This window comes from Culex pipiens, chromosome 2 (assembly GCF_016801865.2).
Source record: "Culex pipiens pallens isolate TS chromosome 2, TS_CPP_V2, whole genome shotgun sequence".
NCBI lineage: Eukaryota > Metazoa > Arthropoda > Insecta > Diptera > Culicidae > Culex > Culex pipiens.
The window spans coordinates 19682789-19702891 of NC_068938.1; the positions used below are offsets into that span (position 1 = coordinate 19682789).

General features: G+C 34.8%; 1 protein-coding gene across 4 annotated transcripts in view; it reads left to right on the forward strand.

Moving 5' to 3' along the window:
* The window catches only part of LOC120432460 (uncharacterized), a 219040-nt gene that overhangs the window by 1655 nt on the left and 197282 nt on the right, over nt 1-20103 (forward strand). The window lies entirely within an intron of this gene.

Consider the following 20103-nt stretch of genomic DNA (forward strand, 5'->3'; position numbering starts at 1 on the left):
TTGGGCGAGCGTCGTGTCGATTCGTTTGTGGTTAAAATGTAAATTTTGCTGGTTTGGCCGGAATTTTGGGGCGGTATTTTTGCGAGTTTAAAGTTACGTGAGACATTGAAAGTAACACTTGTGAGGGATGGCGGTTAGTCTTAGAATAAATCAAGAAACTAAATTTAATGCATTTCTGGAGTTTTTTTTGGAAAAGGTCCAATAAACCAAATTTCCAGTTTTTGCTTTTTGGGTGTTTTTAGAACCGCCTTGAGTCAGGGGTATTGAAAAACACCCAAAAAGCAAAAACTGAAAATTTGGTTTATTGGTCCTTTTCAAAAAAAAAAAAACTCCAGATTTGTTTTAATTGATCGAACATTGGAGTTGAATTTTGGCATAGATAATTCAGATTGTTTAAATTTAGTGGTTAAAATTTAAAAATTTGATGATTCTATGTCTCAAATTTTATCTTGATCTTACGAGAACATTTTTAGCAGCTTTTTTTTCTACGAAAACTTTACTTCTTTTACATCGTAATTCAAGTCAAAATTTAACTTAAAAAACATTAAAATCTAACAGTTCGTATATCAGGCGTCCATCACTATCAAGAAAAACTGGATCATCACCCCAAAATATTCTGTAATTAACGCTCTTCTGCCATTTTATTTTTATTTTTTTAATGCACTCGTACCAGATTATATTAATCTTTCTGTATTTTCCCCCATCCTAAGGTCATGATGAACAACTTTTGTTCTACGGAAAACGGGTTGTGGGATTGTGGTACATGGTTCACATTTATAGACATAGAAAAACTATCACAAAAATGAATCACATTTTGTACTCCATTATAAAAAAAATGCAGAAGAGATTTGCTTTTAAAATAAAAATGAAATGTTATTTTAAAAAATATGATTGTGTCACGTTTCCCCAGAAAACCATTCCACAGAATAGTTTCTTTCGCGAAAAATATTAGGAACTGAAAGTAAATTCAAAGAACAGTTTTGCCTTCCTCACGTTACTGAGGAAAGGCTATAAAATCACTCGAAAAATGAACTTCTCAATTAGACCTCATATACCCACCTTCATGTATACCTATCGATTCAGAATCAAATTCTGAGCAAATGTCTGTGCGTGTGGTGGGATGTTGATCAAAAAATTGTCACTCGATTATCTCGACATTGGCTGAACCGATTTTGTCCGTTTTGGCGTCATTCGATCCGTCTTGGGGTCCCATAAGTCGCTATTAAAAATTATGCAGTTTAGTTAAGTACTTCAAAAGTTATGCTAAAAAAACGATTTTAACAAAAGTCCGGAAGATTGTAAAATGGGTGGTTTTTGTAAGAAAACCCGTCATGCTATATATTTTCAGAAAGGTACTGTAAAACGGGGTGACTTTGATAGGATTGCGATTTTTCCGCAAAAAGAAGAGTGCAATTAAAATACGTAAGGAATGGTTTAGAAACATACTGACCGTGGTAGAGAAGCGTTCAAAGCATCTCAAGAAGAACTTTTCATAAAATTTTGACAAGTTTAAAAACTTAGTTAACTATAGTTAAGAAAATGTAGATAAAAGTCATTATTTTAAACTTCTCAAAGTGTCATGATTTTCTCAATGAACATGATTTTTTATCGGAAAACGGAATGCATTTTCGGATTCTTTGGACAATTTTCCACTAGGGAAAGGTTAAAAAAGTTTGTAAATAATAAATAATATGTGTTTTTGAAACACAATTGAAAAAATTCTCCAAATTTATAGGCAATTTCAGTTGAACAAATTTCATGTAAAATGTGAAAACTTGTGATTCGTGCTTTGAATTCAGTATAAAATGCAATATAAATCGATAATTTTATAAACAAAACTAGTTTTAACAAATTTCAGGCAAAATTCCGACTTTTGAACAATTTTACCTAAAATTTATATGTATTTTACTAAAAAGCTTAGACACTTAGTTAACTAAATATAAACATTGATTTTTATTCTTAAAGACTATATCAGCTACTTTAGTGATGGTACATTTAGCGTACAAATAAAGTTTGAACATCTTAAATATGATTCTAACCAGAAAAACTATGACTATCAAAGTCACCCCGGAATTAAAACTAAGAATTTTTAACGTAACTATTTATCTAAACATTATTGAAAAAACTTTTTTCCGGCATAGTGCATGGACTTTGTGCAGTCTACCCCAGTACATGTTTTAAAAATAATAATCTTGAGAAAAACCTTACCTGTTGGAAAATATTCTAAAAACAAATTGAAATCCTATCAAAGTCACCCCGGTTTACGGTATTTAAAAGACCTTTCCAACACGTCCAAGGCATTGAAGATCTGACAAATCTATCAAAAGTTGCACGCAAGTGTTATCTATACGCTTTTTGGAGGCCGGATCTCAGATATGTTGATGAAAACGTTGTCCGGATCTCTCATGCGACCTATCGTTGGATAGGTATTCAAAAGACCTTTCCAACGCGTCCAAAACATTGAAGATCTGACAACGATATCAAAAAATATATGCAATTAAGTGTTATTTACGCACTTTTTGCATTTTGGATAGCACCCTTTAAATGTGAGGAAGGCGCCAACCACCTAAGGGTGGATTAAGTAACGTTTTTTTTTAAATATCTTGGAAAATATAAAATTGGACAAAATCGGCCTATGACTCATTCTATTATTCTATCAATTTTCCCTTCTTTTTCAGTCAGGAAAAATTTGTCATACGAATGCCGAATAATTTATTATTAAAATTTAAAATTGGATTATGCGTGGGACCATCCATAAACTACGAGGACACTTTTTTTTGGGATCGCAACAATCGCTGACAATTTCCATAAAAAAAACTTTTTTGAATGGAACGTGGACAACCGCTTTTAGGCCCCTAAACAACTCCCCAAAATTTGGGAGCGATTGGTTGCGTAGCAGTAATTTAAGAGCAAAAAAGCTTCAATAATTCCAAAAATTAAATCATTTAAAAATACTCAAAAAATGTCAAAGCTTAAAAAAATCAAAATTTAAAAATCTATTAGAAAAATAGTTTGTAAATTAATGGATTTTTTTTTAAATTTTGGAAGTTTTAAATATTGTAATGTTTTAGAAATCTTAAAAAAATTTTTTTTTCAAAACATTCAGAAATTTTAAATTTTAGAAATTTGAGAAATTTTTGAAAGTCATTCCTTCAAAAGACTTGTTTGACAAAATCAGGGAGGCGACATCTATATCTCACTACAGGCAGCTCGCCTGTAGCCAATACAAGCTGTCAACTTCGGCACCAAAACAAAAGGGAAATGTCAACTTCGGCTCCAGCACAAAAGAACAGCTGTTCGTTACGGAATCAAAACAAAGCAACTGCGCACTGTAAAAAAAGGTACAAAAACTGCAGGCATAAAATGGAAATAAAGTAATTATTGTTTTTATGTAAAATTTTACCGCAATGTACGTTTAACGTGAAGACTTCCGTCATTACCATGATTTTTCGTTCAAGGTTATAAATTTTGCGTCGCAAACTATATTTTGACAAAATTCCTTCTACACGTTGTTTAGAATAGTGCCCTACACATGCTGATTCCTTTATGGTAACGATTATCCCATTCGTTGTAAAGTTATGGAAATCGTCATTAATCAATGATTTCCAATTATGGCGTCAATGATTGTACCACAAAATTATATAAATTTTGAAACACATTTGATTTAGACCAAAAATTCTTTCAGTGGCTTCAAGAAGGCAACAACCAGCACATGCTGATTCATTTTGGTGCAGAAATTCGTTGAGTTGAATTCATTACAGAGAATTTTAGAGTGATGATCAATTTTCTTCGAAAATGATCAACGGCTTCACCTTAAAAGTTAGTGCATGTTTGTGAGGTGATTTTTATCAATTTATTTGCAAAATAAACTACTAAAGTAGGGATTATTAAGCACACATGGGTGCGATGACCTCATTTAATGTTGTACTTTTATTACATGAAACGTTTAACTTAACTACTGTGTAACCTGTGACTTTCACTACAGTAATTTAAAAAAAAAAATGAATTTTTAATAAAAGAAATATTTTTTTCACTGTGCGCAGTTTGCGCGTGTATCAATCTCAATCACAATCACCCAAGATGGCGGCCTTTAGCATCCCCCTGGGCAAAATCAACAACAGAACTTCAATAATTCCAAAAATTAAATCATTTTTAAATACTCGAAAAATTATTTTTCTTTTTTTTTATTCAAAATTTAAAAATCTAAAAGAAAAATCTAAATGTTCATTTTAAATATTTTGTAAATTCAGGGATTTTTTTGAAATTTTGAAAGTTTTAAGTATTCTGAAATTTTCGAAATCTTAAAAAATATTTTTTCAGAAATTTAAGACATTTTTGAAATTTTAGAAAACCATCAACTGAGCTTCAATAATTCCAAAAATTAAGTAATTTTAAAATACTCAAAAAATGTCAAAGTTTAAAAACATCAAAAATTTAAAAATTCAAAAGAGAAAATCTAAATGGTTTTTTTGAACATTTTGTAAATTTTGGGAATGTTTTAAAATTTCGAAAGCTTAAGAAATTTCATTCTTTTTTGTAATTTAAGAAATTTTAAAATCTTTAATTTTTTTTTAATTTTAGAAAGAATGAAGACTTGCTTGGCGAAAACAACAACAGAGCCAGCTGTCTACGAAACTTTGAAACAATGTACATGTTAACCAATTTTGCGATCTGTGTAAAAGTAAAACTACTCAATTTACTGATCCTCATTCCCGATTTCGATTACCACCTCATTTTCCCTAATGTGCTCCAATTAACACATTTCCACACAGTCGCAAAATTTGTTCGCGTGCCACCGGTCAATCTACACACATTCCACCGATTTGTGCCAAACCAATTCATCTGCTCCCCCTTCAACCTTGGCCCCCGTAACTCAATTATGAACCCTCCGCCGAGATGTTCACCTGATTAGCGTCAGTCCTGATTTACGAGCGTACGACCAGGTAATGAGCTTTTCACTCTGCCGTATGAACTCCGCGGAGCCGTTCTGAACGCCATAAAGTAGTCTGACGTACGGGTTTAATTTACTCCCAGAGGAGGTTCGGATTGCCAGCCCTTACAGTCGGTATGCGGCTTGTACACGGCGACGACGACTTCTTCAGTTGGCGTTCGATTGCAGTTCAATCGATTATTACACCTCTAATTTGGCGAGGTGTGCTGTAGACTGTAGCGGGCGACCATGTTCGGGGTCTTGCACCAGAAAGGTGCGTAGCGTGACAAGCCCACATTCTATACCAACACTTTGTATAATGCGTTTTTGTGTTCGTACTAATGCAGCGATCAAAAAACAAACCATTTCACCACATAACCGCATCGATAAGGGAGTTGTGCACCACAGCTGTTCTACAACCCAGCTGAAGATCTGTGTTCGCAGTTCAAGGCGTGCGACACTCGGACAGCGGTGAGTTCAATGTCTCTGAAAACACGCGTTCACGAGTACCTCTTGGAGACCATCAGTACGATTTACGATCTTGATTTTTATCCTTGCGCGGAAAGTGGTCTCTACCTTAAACGAGAGTTGAGCGCGCAGCGCAGAGAAGAAAAAATGCGGTGTACTCGACGGCATAAATCTTACCATGTAACCGTCGATCGTCATCGCCATCATTTGAAATGGACAAAATAAGACGTTACGAGGAGTTGGTTGGAGTCGTTCAGGCATGAATCAGCACACCGCATCGCGCGTGCGGCCTCTACAAGGTATAACTTCGAAGTACTCCGGACGCATCTCCAACGGTGAGCTTGGCAGAACTACGAGCTTATCGGTGGTGAACTTGTTCGTTTTCCCCCTCTAATCCAGAACCAGGATTAGCCTATCAGCTGGTTTGGCGTCTTATCAAGGTTTAGGCTCGAGCAGGTCTTATCGAACTCGGTTTGTTTTGTTTTCATGCCGATTCCACTCAATTAATCTCTACGACACAAACTTGAAGAAGCGTCTCGGATACTGTGAACCTCGTGGAAGCTTTCCATCTTCTCGGCTGAAGCTTCAAGTGGAGGTTTAGGTACTGGCTGGTGATAAGCGTTAAATCGATCTCTCTCTATCTCTCTTCAGCTGACTCGAGTGCGTGCCCTGAATGCCAATCGGTGAATCAGGATTTTGTTGCGGATTCGATTATTGGCCGGCATGGTTGGAAAACCGGAATATGCGGTCGAGAGGCAAATGGTTGTTGATGGGTTGTGGCAATTTTGGGTTTTAGCGGTTGAGATTGTTGGTAATAAATTTGAATTTGTTATTTTTGGTCCAAAAAGCCTTAGCAATTCTCCACAAAATCGACCAACTACATGTGATTTAAATTTTTGTCTTTTTTTCAATTTGGATTTAACTTTGTTGGGGAGTTTTCCCGTGTTCAATCCCAGTTAACTCAATCCGAATTCTGAAACGGAATCTAATTAGAATCGTATACAAATTCCGTTTCAAACGCAACATCCGGTTCCGTGTTCGAACTGGTTGTTGCGATTGAACCGGAATTTGTGTACGATTCTAATTAGATTCCGTTTCAGAATTCGGATTGATTTGACTGGGATAGAGCTGCTGCGATAGATCATTTTGGAAAAAAATGGAATAACGGGAAAGTCGCGAAAAATTCGCCAAAAGCCGTGAAAAATCGGGAAAAGTTGGGAATTTGTGATTTTTTGTCAAAAAACCTGGACAAGTCGGGAATCCAAAACATACTTGTTTGAAAATTATTTTCTAACTCTTATATATTTTTTGAATATTTTGTATAATTTAAAATTCATTTCATTTAACTCGTCTTTAGCACTTCACTTTTTTGTTTTCATTATTTTAATCTATCTGAAAATAAAAAAAAGCTGTCCAAGAAATTAATAATCCTCTACGAAATCGGTCTTTTTTCTTCAATTTTAATTTTTGTATTTTTTAATCCAACTGAAACTTTTTTGGTGCCTTCGGTATGCCCAAAGAAGTCATTTTGCATCATTAGTTTGCCCATATAATTTTTCATACAAATTTGGCAGCTGTCCATACAAAAATGATGTATGAAAATTCAAAAATCTGTATCTTTTGAAGGAATTTTTTGATCGATTTGATGTCTTCGGCAAAGTTGTAGGTATGGATACGGACTACACTGGAAAAAAATGATACACGGTAAAATTTTTTTGGTGATTTTGAATGTTTGGCCCTTTTGAAATGTTAGTCTTGATTTGAAAATTTTGAAAATATTGTTTTCGAAAAGATCGGAAAATTTCACAAATGTTTCATTTTTTAACATTGAAAATCGAACCATTAGTTGCTGAGATATCGACATTGAAAAATGGTCGGCTGTTTGGTTGAGACTTAGAAAACATCAATTTTCCTGTTTTTAAACCTTAGTTTTTTTGTTTTTTTTTTATTTTTTTTATTTTTTTTTTTTTTAATTTTTGCATTGCAATATCTCAGCAACTAAAGGTCGTATCAACAAAGTCCGAAGAAGCAAAATGTAGAGAATTTTCTCAGCTTTTCGAAAATATGTTTTTCAAAAGTGGGCAAACATGGGCACTAATTTAAAAAAATGAAAAACTGCGACTATTTTCAAAAAAGTAACTTAAATATTAATTTAACTTGAAAACGGTGCACTTTATGAAGATTTCACTAAAGTACTTTTTGAATGCAAATTTGATTTTACATCGAAAAATGAAGTTGAAAAATTTTTGCGACCAATATTTCGATTTTTTGAAAAAGTTTGTGTTGATTCGAAAATTCACAATTCAGTCAATGATTTTTTGCACAACCTGGAAATTTCTGAAAAGTTGGCATTTTATGTCCCCCAAAACATATATAAAAAAAAAAAAAAAATGGTGTTTTTTTTGCAAATCAAGTTTTAGAGACAAAAAGTTAAATTAAAAATCACCAATTTTTTTACCATGTATCATTTTTTTCAGTGTAGTCCTTAACCATTCCTACAACTTGGCCGAAGACACCAAATCGATCAAAAAATTCCTTCAAAAGATACAGATTTTTGAATTTTCGCATATCATTTTTGTATGGACAGCTGCCAAATTTGTATGGAAAATTATATGGATAAACTAATGATGCAAAATGGCTTCTTTGGGCATACCGAAGGCACCAAAAAAGTTTCAGCCGGATTAAAAAATACAAATTGCTCTTATTTTAAAATTAAAAAAAAAACTGTTCAAGAAATTAATAATCCTAGTAAATATTGGATGATTATTGACAGCATGCATTTCACAAGATTTTCATAGTATTGTTTATTATTCAAATAACATGTTTGACTAAAAATTTAACTTCAACCAACAACAAAGCTAATAAAAACCCAATAAGATGTTTAAAAATATTTCACACTGCTTAAATATTTAAAAAAAAACTATTTCGACATGTTTGGCACTTTTTTGGGTTCAATACTTTCAAATGTGAACTGAATTTATTAAGTCTTTTAGCATATTTTTTCAAATGTTTGATTACTTTAAAAATGGTTGTGAGTAATTTTCAACAAATAGAAAATATAAAAAAAATGCAAAAAAAATGTCATTACAACTAAGTTTAAAGAATTTGTCTCTTGAAACATTTCGCATAAAATGAGTAGAGTCATGTCTTATAAAACTGGATCTTTTATTGGAAATAAAAACAAGAATGTAAGGAAAATTGGTAACAACATATATTAAACGAATTCTTAGATATTTTGAATCTTTTTGAAAAAAGAAATAATCGTTTTTAAAACGTTCTTTGATAAAATAAGAATAAAATTCAAAATTCAGTAATTTTTACTCTTTTCAATTAAATTAAAAACGAGTTACAAAAACGTTATGTTTGGCAAAATTCAAAATAAAATTTGAAATTAGACGTGTTGTTAATCTTTCAATTTTTTGTGAAGACTGATTGTTGTTGTTTTCACTCTGAATCAAATAATGAGTGTTTCATTTTAGAAGTTTGTTGTTTATTTATTTAAGGTGACTTTAACCTACACATGGTAATTAATCACCGGCCTTTTTGAAGTATTTTCCAGAAATGTATTGTTAAATTTATATTTTGTCTTTGATTGTCATTATTTCTAGAGTTTTTTTTAAAGGTCCAATAAACTGTTGAGCAATTCTCTACGAAATCGGTCTTTTTTCTTAAATTTTAATTTTTGTATTTTTTTAATCCGACTGAAACTTTTTTGGTGCCTTCGGTATGCCCAAAGAAGCCATTTTGCATCATTAGTTTGATTAGGGCCAAACATTCAATATTACGCCTTTTTAAAATGTTAGTCTTGGTTTGAAAATTTTGAAAATATTTTTTTCGAAAAGATCGGAAAATTTCACGAATGTTTTATATTTTAACATTGAAAATCGGACCATTAGTTGCTGAGATATCGACATTAGAAAATGGTGTGTTGTTTGGGTGGGACTTAGAAAACATCAATTTTCCTGTTTTTAAACCTTTGCATGGCAATATCTCAGCAACTAAGGGTCGTATCAACAAAGTTCAAAAAAGGCAATATATAGAGAATTTTCTCAGCTTCTCAAAAATATTTTTTTCAAAGGTGGGCAAACATGTGCACTAATTTAAAAAAATGAAAAACTGCGACTATTTTCAAAAAAGTCACCTAAAATGGATTTAACTTGAAAACGGTGCACTTTATCAAAATTTCACTAAAATACTTTTTGATTGCAAATTTGATTTTACATCGAAAAATGAAGTTAAAACATTTGCGACCAATTTTTCGATTTTTTGAAAAAATCAGTATTGATTCAAAAATTCATAACTCGCTCAAAGATTTTTTGCACAACCTGGAAATTTCTGAAAAGTTGGCATTTGATGTCCTCTAAAACATATCAAAAAATAAAAAAAAATAGTGTTTTTTTGCAAATCAAGTTTTAGTGACAAAAAGTTAAATAAAAAATCACCAATTTTTTTTTTTACCGTTTATCATTTTTTTTCAGTGTAGTCCATATCCATACCTACAACTTTGCCGAAGACACCAAATCGATCAAAAAATTCCTTCAAAAGATACAGATTTTTGAATTTTCATACATCATTTTTGTATGGCCAGCTGCCATTTGTATGGAAAATTATACGGACAAACTAATGATGCAAAATGGCTTCTTTGGGCATACCGAAGGCACCAAAAAAGTTTCAGCCGGATTAAAAAATACAAAAAAAAATCGAATGACCGAAATCTGAGAGAACTGCTCTATTGTCGTTCATACCAATGCTTAAAAAACTCTAGATTAGGATTTTTTTAAATTTAAATAGAAATTTTGTTCGGTGGATGATATTTGCATTTAATCATTTAATTGATTTTTAATCATATCTTAGGTAAGAAATGCCTTTTATTTTTGAGGTTCTGGAAAAGTCGGGAAAAAGCGGGGAATTCAAAAATGGGATTTGAGTGGCTATAACATTTGTTAAGAGCAGGTTAGTAACACGAACAATGGGTAAATAAACAATTTTTAAAACCAAAAAAAAAGTGGTGACCCTGTTGTTTATTTTCATAAAAATATTTTCCTATCACTTTAATTTCAATCACCCGCATTCAGTGCTTGTTTTCATTCGACATTTTAAGCTAATGTTGACTGAGCGCATCATTCGCCCTGTTTCTGTCAACATGACTTTGACATTCTGCTTTCGTTCGTTCACACACGAAAAATGAGCGCAACGCGAAGTCACTCACACAGTCATTTGACTCTCATTAGCAAAACATTCGTGCAGTGAAATTCCGATCGCATTCCCAATGACTTCAAATGATTGCTGTCACCACGCAGCACAGCATGAGTAAGAAAGAGAGGGAAAGAGAGGAAAAAGAGAGAAAGAGCTTGACACCCCGAGTCGGACGACTGCTTGACTGTTGATCTCGGTTTCGTTCGTTTCTAGCTTGGGTGCGTACACTGATCGCTTCGGAATGACGATGATGATGGACGCTTTGTGTGAGCATGGTTGTCGATGATGAATGCTGACTGCATAGATCTGTCAAATGTCGTGCAATCACTATCAAGGACCGTTTCCTTTCCAAGCCTTGCCTGCAATATGGATCAGAAAATTTGTTCTTTAAATTCTAATATCTTTAATAGCATTTTTTCCCATGGAGAGTTGCAAATTAGGTAAAATGGATTCTTTGGTCAGTATCCACAAAGTTTCAATCAATAAAACAACATCAACATCAATAAAACAAAAATAAGGAAGTTTCAGAGAACTGGTCAGTTTACTAGAATAATAAATGCAAACAACAGCAATCATGTTACACATCGATTACGAGTGGAAACATATTCCAGCCCGCAAACCTCGAGCAGCTGTCAACATCGATCGACTATCGCTCAAACTGTCGGAGACCTGTCATACTTGAGATTTCCCATCCCGGCCGACCTCTGCTCTGTTCTTGGCAGTGCGCTCCTCTGACTCAGATGTGCAACTGCATAATATAATCTCTTTCTTCCCCATGACACTCTCTCGCAGAGTGATGTAACTTGATTACCGCAGCGTCTATTTGGCTTCACCTTAACCTTGGACAAACATTTTCATAATAAACATCTTTTCTGAATTTGGCCTCCTAAATGGCCCCGGTTGGTCCTTATCTCGCCCCGAAAGAAAAAATACTTGACTGCTTGCTGCATCACATTCTGTAAGTGGTTGGGTGGTCCAATTTTTATGTTCATTTCTCAAGTGCTGCGATGGGAAGAGCAGTGCTCCAAAAGACGTCGTCAACGACCTTAATAAAGTTTTATGCAAAATGACCCACTTTTTGCCGCTTCGGAAGACAATTTTCGTAATGAAGTGGGGAGGTTTCCCTCCCTCGAAACAAAAAAAAAAGAACGCTACAAGGTTGTGTCCTTTTTGGCCACGTGTCACTCACAGGCGAAAAGTGTTCTGTTTTTTTTTGTATCGATCAGGTCACGATAATGACACTGGTGTTCTTGAGCTTGTGAACAATAAATGGTCGTTTGGAGAACCGTTCAAGCTGGGGGCCTCCTCAGGTGGCAATTATAGCTGGGAATCAGAATCAAAAGAGTTGAAAAATCTGACGACGAATGCAACAAAAATGAGTACATGAAAAACCTTGACAAATGCACGCCTTTCAATGCCGATAGACATTTTTCGACTTTTGTATTGTCTTTTCCTGATATAATTCATATCACTTCGAAAAAAAAAAAACATTTTTATTTTTTTGAATAAATTATAATGGTGTATTTTATTGTGCTCTGTATTTTTTAAAAAAATAATTTTTTTTCTAATTTTATTTTAATTTAGACCCTTTCCAAATGTTTCGCCAGCTTCGCCAGGTGAACACCTGGGAGGCACAACCCGATGTCGTGGTCTATTTTTTCTCCTTCTTTTTTAGCTTCAACATTATTGTTGCATTGTTGCCGTTTCCTATACAGTCAGCCAACTCGTTCGTTCTTGTTTTTTGCTAGTGTTCGGAAGTTTGAGTGCACAACACACGAGCTCCGAGCTCTGCATTGACTGCGCCCCCCCCAAGGCTTGCGGAAAATAATCAAGAGGTTTGCTGGGTGGAAGATTTGATTGCTTTTTAACCTGATAATGTTCGTTTGATTTGAGTTTAACTTGAACATTTTCATATAGAATTCTGTCTTTATCGTGTGTTATTTTGAATTTGTTGGTTATTTTTATGTTATGATTATTCGGTGTACATTTTTACTGCAAAACCCTAAACTCGATTACATTTAATTGGCTTGAAATGTGTTCGCAAAAGTTTCCCATAGCAACGCTGCTCGGGAGGCATGCCGGCGGATTTGTTAGGCCAAGTCTAGTGACACTTAAATCAGCATGAAGCATGTAACAAGAGTGAAAGAACCGTACAATAGCTTGGCAGCTCAAATGCATTTCATTTCGTCGCGATTTCTGAAGCCCTCTCTGTAGCATCGTAGATTGGAAGGCATCGAAAATTAATATGAATCTTAACACTATCAAAATGAGATGTTTAAGCGAGGTGTTGATGGACATCTCAGACACTCAGTTTGTCACTCGCGCATGTTTTGGACTTGAATTTTTTCCAATCTTTAAACTGCATTCTTGTTGGGTGGGCGCCGGTATTGACTTATAAAGCAAGAAGGATTTGTCGGATGATAAGATCCAACTAGTCATCTTTTGATTCATTTTATGAATCAAACTCGAGAATAACGAAGAAGAAAGTTATTTGAGTGAGTCTCATCAAAATTCCATCCATCAGATCGATAGTCATCAACAAACATCTCGTCTGAAGAAGCTTCTGCTGAGAGCAATGAATGTCCACTGGTCGGCAAACTCTCCGCTTCGCGGTCAAGCTACCGTTCCAACAATTCCTCGGAAAACCCCTTTCATACAAAAGAAGAACCCACGAGGTCCGTTTCATGTTGCCGCGGCTCAACCACACATATTGAAGAGATTCCGGCTTAACTCTGCGGCTCATCAAGCGGAAACGGGTCAACCATTTGTCATACCCTCAAAGTTGGCCAAACTTCCCCTTGGACACCGAGAACAGCAGGTAGGCGAAATCTCATTATCAAATGAGGAGTCGTTTGCGATGCTAGAGAAACCCTCGAGAGAGAGCCCCTGCAACAGCAGGTCCAACAGGTTCCACGAGCAAAACGGAACTTTTTTGCAACCTGTCCGAATCGGACAGGTCTCGCATATGGGATTCGTTTCTTTCCCTTCTTTCGCTGGCGCATGTAAATTGCTGATATTTAGGACTGGTTTTTCTTCTGTGGCGTACGGATTTTTGCAGCTTGTTGAAGTCACGATGACCTGCACGCAAGAAACTTCGTTAACAAGCTGATAACGAGCTGTCCACGTAATTGCCAACATCATCTTCGATGACCACATTTACAGCAATACCCGGGATTACAGAAGTCACAGCGATAACCAGTACGTACGCGCCCGGATCGACGTCAATGTCCTTTCTAGGAACTGCGACTGTAAACACAGATCTTTCTTCTACACAGTGCACGCATGAAAGGACGTAAACAGACAGCGGAGCACGTCAACGTCGGACATGAGCGGCGCGCGGTTGGTCAATATGGACAGAGTGGGACCTCGGTCCGACTTTGGAGGATCGACGCTGAGTCATCAACGGTGTACGCGAAGATCAATTAAGTCTTGACTGTGTGCTTCGAAACGGTGCTACGTGAGCCGGTGATGGAGTTCACTTTGAGCGCGGTGAAGCTGAGAAGCTTTAAAGCTGAGATGATCTTGAATGTTGAAAAAACTTTTCAAAGGTGCGTGGTTATCGTGATACATTTAACATTTTTCACTCAAACATTCACAATCTACAATATCTGGGTATATCAGCAAGTCATTACATAGGGATTCAAAATCTGTGATATTGGATGATACAAGTAACAATGAAATTCCAAAAGAGATTCAGTATTACTTAGGGATTCACATTCTACGATATTAGAAGGCACGAATACCTTTTGAAATTCATAACAGATACATTTTTGTCGTGGATTGAAAATCTCGGTATTTGGATGAAATTAATAATAGGTTCATGAGGTTCATGAATGAGGACTTCTAAATCTTCGATATAAGGATGAAACGAGAAACATTCGAATACCGTGAAAGATTTATTACCTAGGGATTCACAAGCATTGATATTGGATTATACGAGTGCTTCCAATGATTCCACAAGATATTAATTATTCAGGAGTTTAAACCCTCAATATTGGGATTACCGATAACTTGTTGAATCCATAAGAGATTCATTACACAGAGATTAAAATCCTTAATTCCAGATAGTATGAGAGATTCATCACTCACGGATTCAAAATCTTGGATATTGGTATGATATGAATACCTTCAGAAATCCATATGAGAATCGTTAGGCGGGGATTCAAAATCTTTATCTTCTGGAGTAAAACGAGACATTTTTTAAACGAAATTCTTCAGGAATTCGTTCGATTCAAACCCTCCGTGCAATTCAATTTCGCGCCCCATTCGAGCGAATTTGATGCATAACTTGCAACTTCAAAGCTCGTAAAAAACATTGAAAGCTCATCGTATTGTCTATCGGGAACTGTACCTCGCAGTTTACTCCAAGGGGTGTGAACTATACTAAAGTAGCAGGAGAACGAACTTCAACCTCCTTTCAGACTGGCCAGTCTGTCGAGGTTCCAAAAGGGCACGCTCCGGAAAGTATGCGCTTATATGGCAATTTGAACCTTGCGCTACTCACTCGAAAAAGGTTATTCGATTGATGCCTGATGGACTCTACGCGGTCAACGCGGGCCGGCCTCCCTCCTCCTCATTAAACAAAATAAATAATAATAAATATTTTGAAAAGAGGGAGGACAAACTTGCGAGTAACGGAAGGGGGGGCAAACCAAACCGCACAAATCAATAACCCTATTGAGTGTGATGGTGACCTGGCCCCCACGTCCTATAATGGACTAGCTGGTTGGGTCCGCGTGCAAGAGGTCGGTCGTGTGCGGCGACACGTTCGTTGCTGCGCTACCGGAGGTGGATGTCTGGCAACGTAATCCACTTAAAGTTGGGCGAGGTTATGGGGCAGAAGGGAGGCGCTAGAGGTGTGGCAAAGTTGCAGGGAAATTATGTCGAAATTTAATGAAAAATCAATTGAGGTGTTGATCAGTTGAAAATAATTTAAAAATTTGAAAGTAATTCTCAAATTGAACATCCCTACTACAAAATATTCGTAAAATAACAATGAGAACGCGTATGGTTGGTTGGTTGTTTTACTATGGACCAGGAGAAACCTAGCGAAAAGCTATTTTAAGTGGTATGGTCCTGTCCAGAGGAAACCATGGTGACGACCTAATAGTAAGCTGGAAGAAGCTGGATCCATCCGTAAACCACTTTGACAGTTTATTGGTTCGTCCATACAAACCTCCAAACAATTTAGATAGTGGTATGTTGTTGATTTAATTTAATAAAAAAAAACCAAAAGATTCTAAATTTAAGAGTTAAAACTATTTATATTTGGAGGAACCGTTAAATTTTGGAATTATAACAAAAATGTTTGATATTGATAACACACGAATTACCTTTGAAATCCAAGACTGCCCTTTTACGGCGATATGATGTATACGCCATTGAGGTGATTTTGCTGTAGACACGATTTTCTGTTTTTGTTGATTTTTTCATTTTTAAATGGCTTATTTTTTGGTCTGCTCTGTTGAAACTGTTAAAAAGTATAATAAAAATGTGGCCCCTACAAAATTTCTGGTTTTTTCCTTTTCTCTACGATTTTAAACCACAAACATCATTTGGCCGAAAAAATAGCAATAAAAAATCACTACTTTTCCTTCCCAATGATGTATGTATACATTGCTCGATCAAAGTAGGGTATATTTATAATGCCAGCTAATTTGACAGCTGAGCGGATCCCATAATGCATTGTCCACGTGGATACTTTAAGGGGTGGGGAGGGTATTAGGGAGCGTTCTTTTATTACGTAACGCAGTGGGGGGAGGGGGGGGGGGATTCGGAGGCCGTGTTACGCTCTATACAAAAAATTTAAAATTTGTATGGAAATTTTGTTACGAGGAGGGGAGGGGGTCTAAAAATCCGACTGTTTGCGTTACGTAATAAAAGAACGCTCCCTTAGCGATTGTCTACGCTCCATAAACACATTTTTTGCATGAACAATTGTCCGCATGGGTGGGTAGGTCTAGAATTTTCAAAAAAGTGTCTACGTGGATGTGGATAAGGTGTCATCCATTAAGTACGTCACATTAAAATCAGCCAAAATTTACTCCACCCCCCTTTGTCACGATTTCCCTATGCTTTTAACACGCAACGTCACGCTTTCTCAAAACCCCCCTCTTCCCTCAGAACGTGACGTACTTTATGGATGACGCCTAATGGACGTCCCCTCAAGAATTAAATCGAAATTATGTAATAAAATATTGCCCAGTCTTGATTTGGTTTAAAAAACCTCAAATCAACTTTCAAATAGTATTGAATTTGACTTCTATCAATTCTCAATGTATACATACATCATGATGAGTCAAATTGGCGTATACATCATTGCTTGTTTGCTTAATAAAATGGCCCCCAGAGCAGTTTTTTGAAAAATTCTTTCGTCAGGAGGTAGCTTTTAGGATTCTTTATCAGACCGTACAATAAAATTGAAAATGTCCAAAATGGCGTATACATCATATCGCCGTAAAACGGCAGAAGAGGGATTTATTACTCATTGACAAAATCTGGTACCGGAAAATGAATTTACAATTTTGTTAATTCTAATCTAATCTAATCTAATCGAACACAAGCGCAGCCAGTCCGAAGAAAGCATCCTGGTAGAACTTGTGGTAAGATTACGCCTCAAGTGCAAGTCCTTTTTTGTCAATATTAATGATTACAGTACATCCGAGTTACCCCGAAAATGTATAGCAAAAAATAAAGCGGCCAGGCCTACTGCGTTGCATTAACCGCAGAGACAGATTCTGTGAACGGATCACATTTCACAGAATCATCAGGGGAGGAAGGATGCGTGGACATACCGTACCAAACGCTCCGAATCAGTTGAGGTGTGGTGTGTAAGTGTAAATTTGGCAAATAATAATATTTATGTGCAGGGGGAGGGGGGAGGGGGAGGAAATGAGGATAGGAGAAAGGGAAGGTGGGAAAGGGATAATATGGATATATCATTTGATCAATAGAATATTTTTATAAAATAAGGGAATAAAATCGTCTATCAAATAATGATAGATAAAATAGATAGATTTCACCAAATCAAGAGAATTTACAATTTTGTTAATTCCAGGAAAAACTCGGCAGGTGTAAAATGCACTTTTAAACACTTTTTTCATTAAAATGTTGAAACCATGGCTTGTTATGTAAATTTTTATTTCTTTTTTTATTTTTTTTTCAAGAACAAACTACATTGAATTATTTTTAAACCGAAAAAAATTGGAAAAATATCTAAAATTTGCAGTTATGAAAATCTGACAATAAAATAATGAAAGAAAGATATCAAATTGCAAATTTTATTTCAAATTTTTGACCCTGTCCCTTCTTCAAAAATTTCTTGAAGAATCAAAGGGCGAAAAAATTGCAATAAATTAAATTAACTTACACTCAAAAAAATGAGTTCGCGTAAACGTGAACAAAGCACTATAAAAGTTGAACAGTTTTCTTCCTGGTTCCCGGTGGCATGAACTCTGTTCACGTTTACGTGAACTCATTTTTTTTAGTGTAGAAGAAAACATGTGCAATCGGTTGTAAACAATAGTTTTCATTGTAAAATGCTGAAATTTTGTCCCCTTTAAATCGACCCGAAAAATCAGGGGGCAAAACAAATTTTTTTTAAAGAACTTAAAAATTTCAATGGAAATATAAGTCTGAAATCAATTCAAAATGCATTTCCCTGTGTTTAGAATCATTTTTAAGATGCCTGGGTTTATTCTAAAAATCTTTATCCGTTTTTTTTCGCAATTTTTTTTATTTTCGTCAGATCTTACATTTTTTGAAAACTAATGGTTTCAAAACAACAGAACTAGTGTAAAATGCATTTAAAAAAAACTTGTTTCGGTCAAATGGTGAAAACAGGGCTTGCTATTCAAATTTTTACATTTTTTAATTTGTTTGCCCCCCTCCCCCTCCCGTCCAGAGCCGAGGGAGAAAAACTTTGAAAAATATTTGAATTGTCCTTGACATATCTCAAAAATAGAAAATCAACCGTGATTTGGTGAGTCAACTGTGGCTCTATAAGAAGAACCGTTAAACAAGTTACATTTTGACAAAAAAGTCCGCGAACCAAAAAAATCAAATTTGATTTTTATGTCCATTTTATACTTTTTGTTTACATTAATCAATAAATATTTACTATTACGCCCTTTTAAAATGTGAGTCCCAGTGATGGAAGAATCTTCATTAAAAGAAAATCTTTTGGAGCTCATCAAGAGAAAAATTACCTGTCACAATTAGTAAATGAACAATGTTTGTAAACAAATCAAAATAAAGTGTTGCTAACAATGAGATTCACAAAAAATCTTCAACTATATATTTTTTTTCGAAAAGTTCTCGATTTTCTTTTGTGTGATTTGCTTTCTCTATATTTCGTGGGTGAAGCGAAATAGTAGTATATGCAACAAGTTGCAAAAAGAGGATTTTTTCAGCACGAGTCGTACATTTATCCAACGAGGTTCACCGAGTTGGATAAATACGAAGAGTGCTGAAAAAAACAAGTTTTGCAACGAGTTCCATACAACATTTTTTGCAATTCCAAAAAACACACACTGAGTAAAATTTTAAGTCAACTTTTCATGTATTTTGTCAATAAATCGTTTAAATCAAAAAAATGTTGAAAAGTGTTACTTTTCAGCATTTATTTTGAAAAGTTTTGCTATTCGATTCTGTTATTTTTGGTACAGAAAAGTAGGCTATTTCGTCGTTCAAGAATGACAGGAAAAGTAAGTAGTTTCACGACGGAATTGCAAAAAAGATTTTTTAGAGATTTTTCCATCTCTTTTTTTCAGAAGAGATCACAAAATTTCACAAATGTTTAATTTTAATCATTGGAAATAGGGTACTAAAGCCCTATGTAAATTTTTATTACAACTGTGAAAAAAAAAAGTTTAAAAACCATTTCTGATCACGTTTTTCATTTTAATGCAAAAAATAATAATAAGAAATTATAATTATTATTGGTCATTGTACTTAAAAAAAAAACTTTTTCGTTATGAATGATAATAATCAGCAATTTTAGCTCTTTTTAAGTTTAAGAACCCAATTGGACCTTTATTTTATATTGGAATTATATAATGGGGGTTGTTCGGATGAGACTTTGAAAACTTATTTTTTTGTTTCTTCTTTTTATACGCTGTTTCTCAGCAACTAGAGGTCCAACTTCAATGTTTCTTAGTCAAATTTAGGCTGGTACAAATATTTTTAAAAGTTTTTGTCACCCCCCTTCAAAATTGGCCCGAAAAATCAGGGGGCAAAAAAAATATTTTTACAATAAACTTCAAAATTTCAATGAAAATTCAAGTGCAACCAGCTGAAATCAAATTAAAATACATTCTCCTGCGTTTAAAATAATTTTTAGCATGTTTGGGATTATTAAAAAATCTTAAGATTTTTTGAAAATTTTCGATACAAAATCCTTTTTTTTTCGATTCAATTTTTGTTTTTTTCAGATCGTAGATTTTTTGAAAACTAATGATTGCAAAACAACTGAACTAGTGTAATAGTAGTTTATGCAACAAGTTACAAAA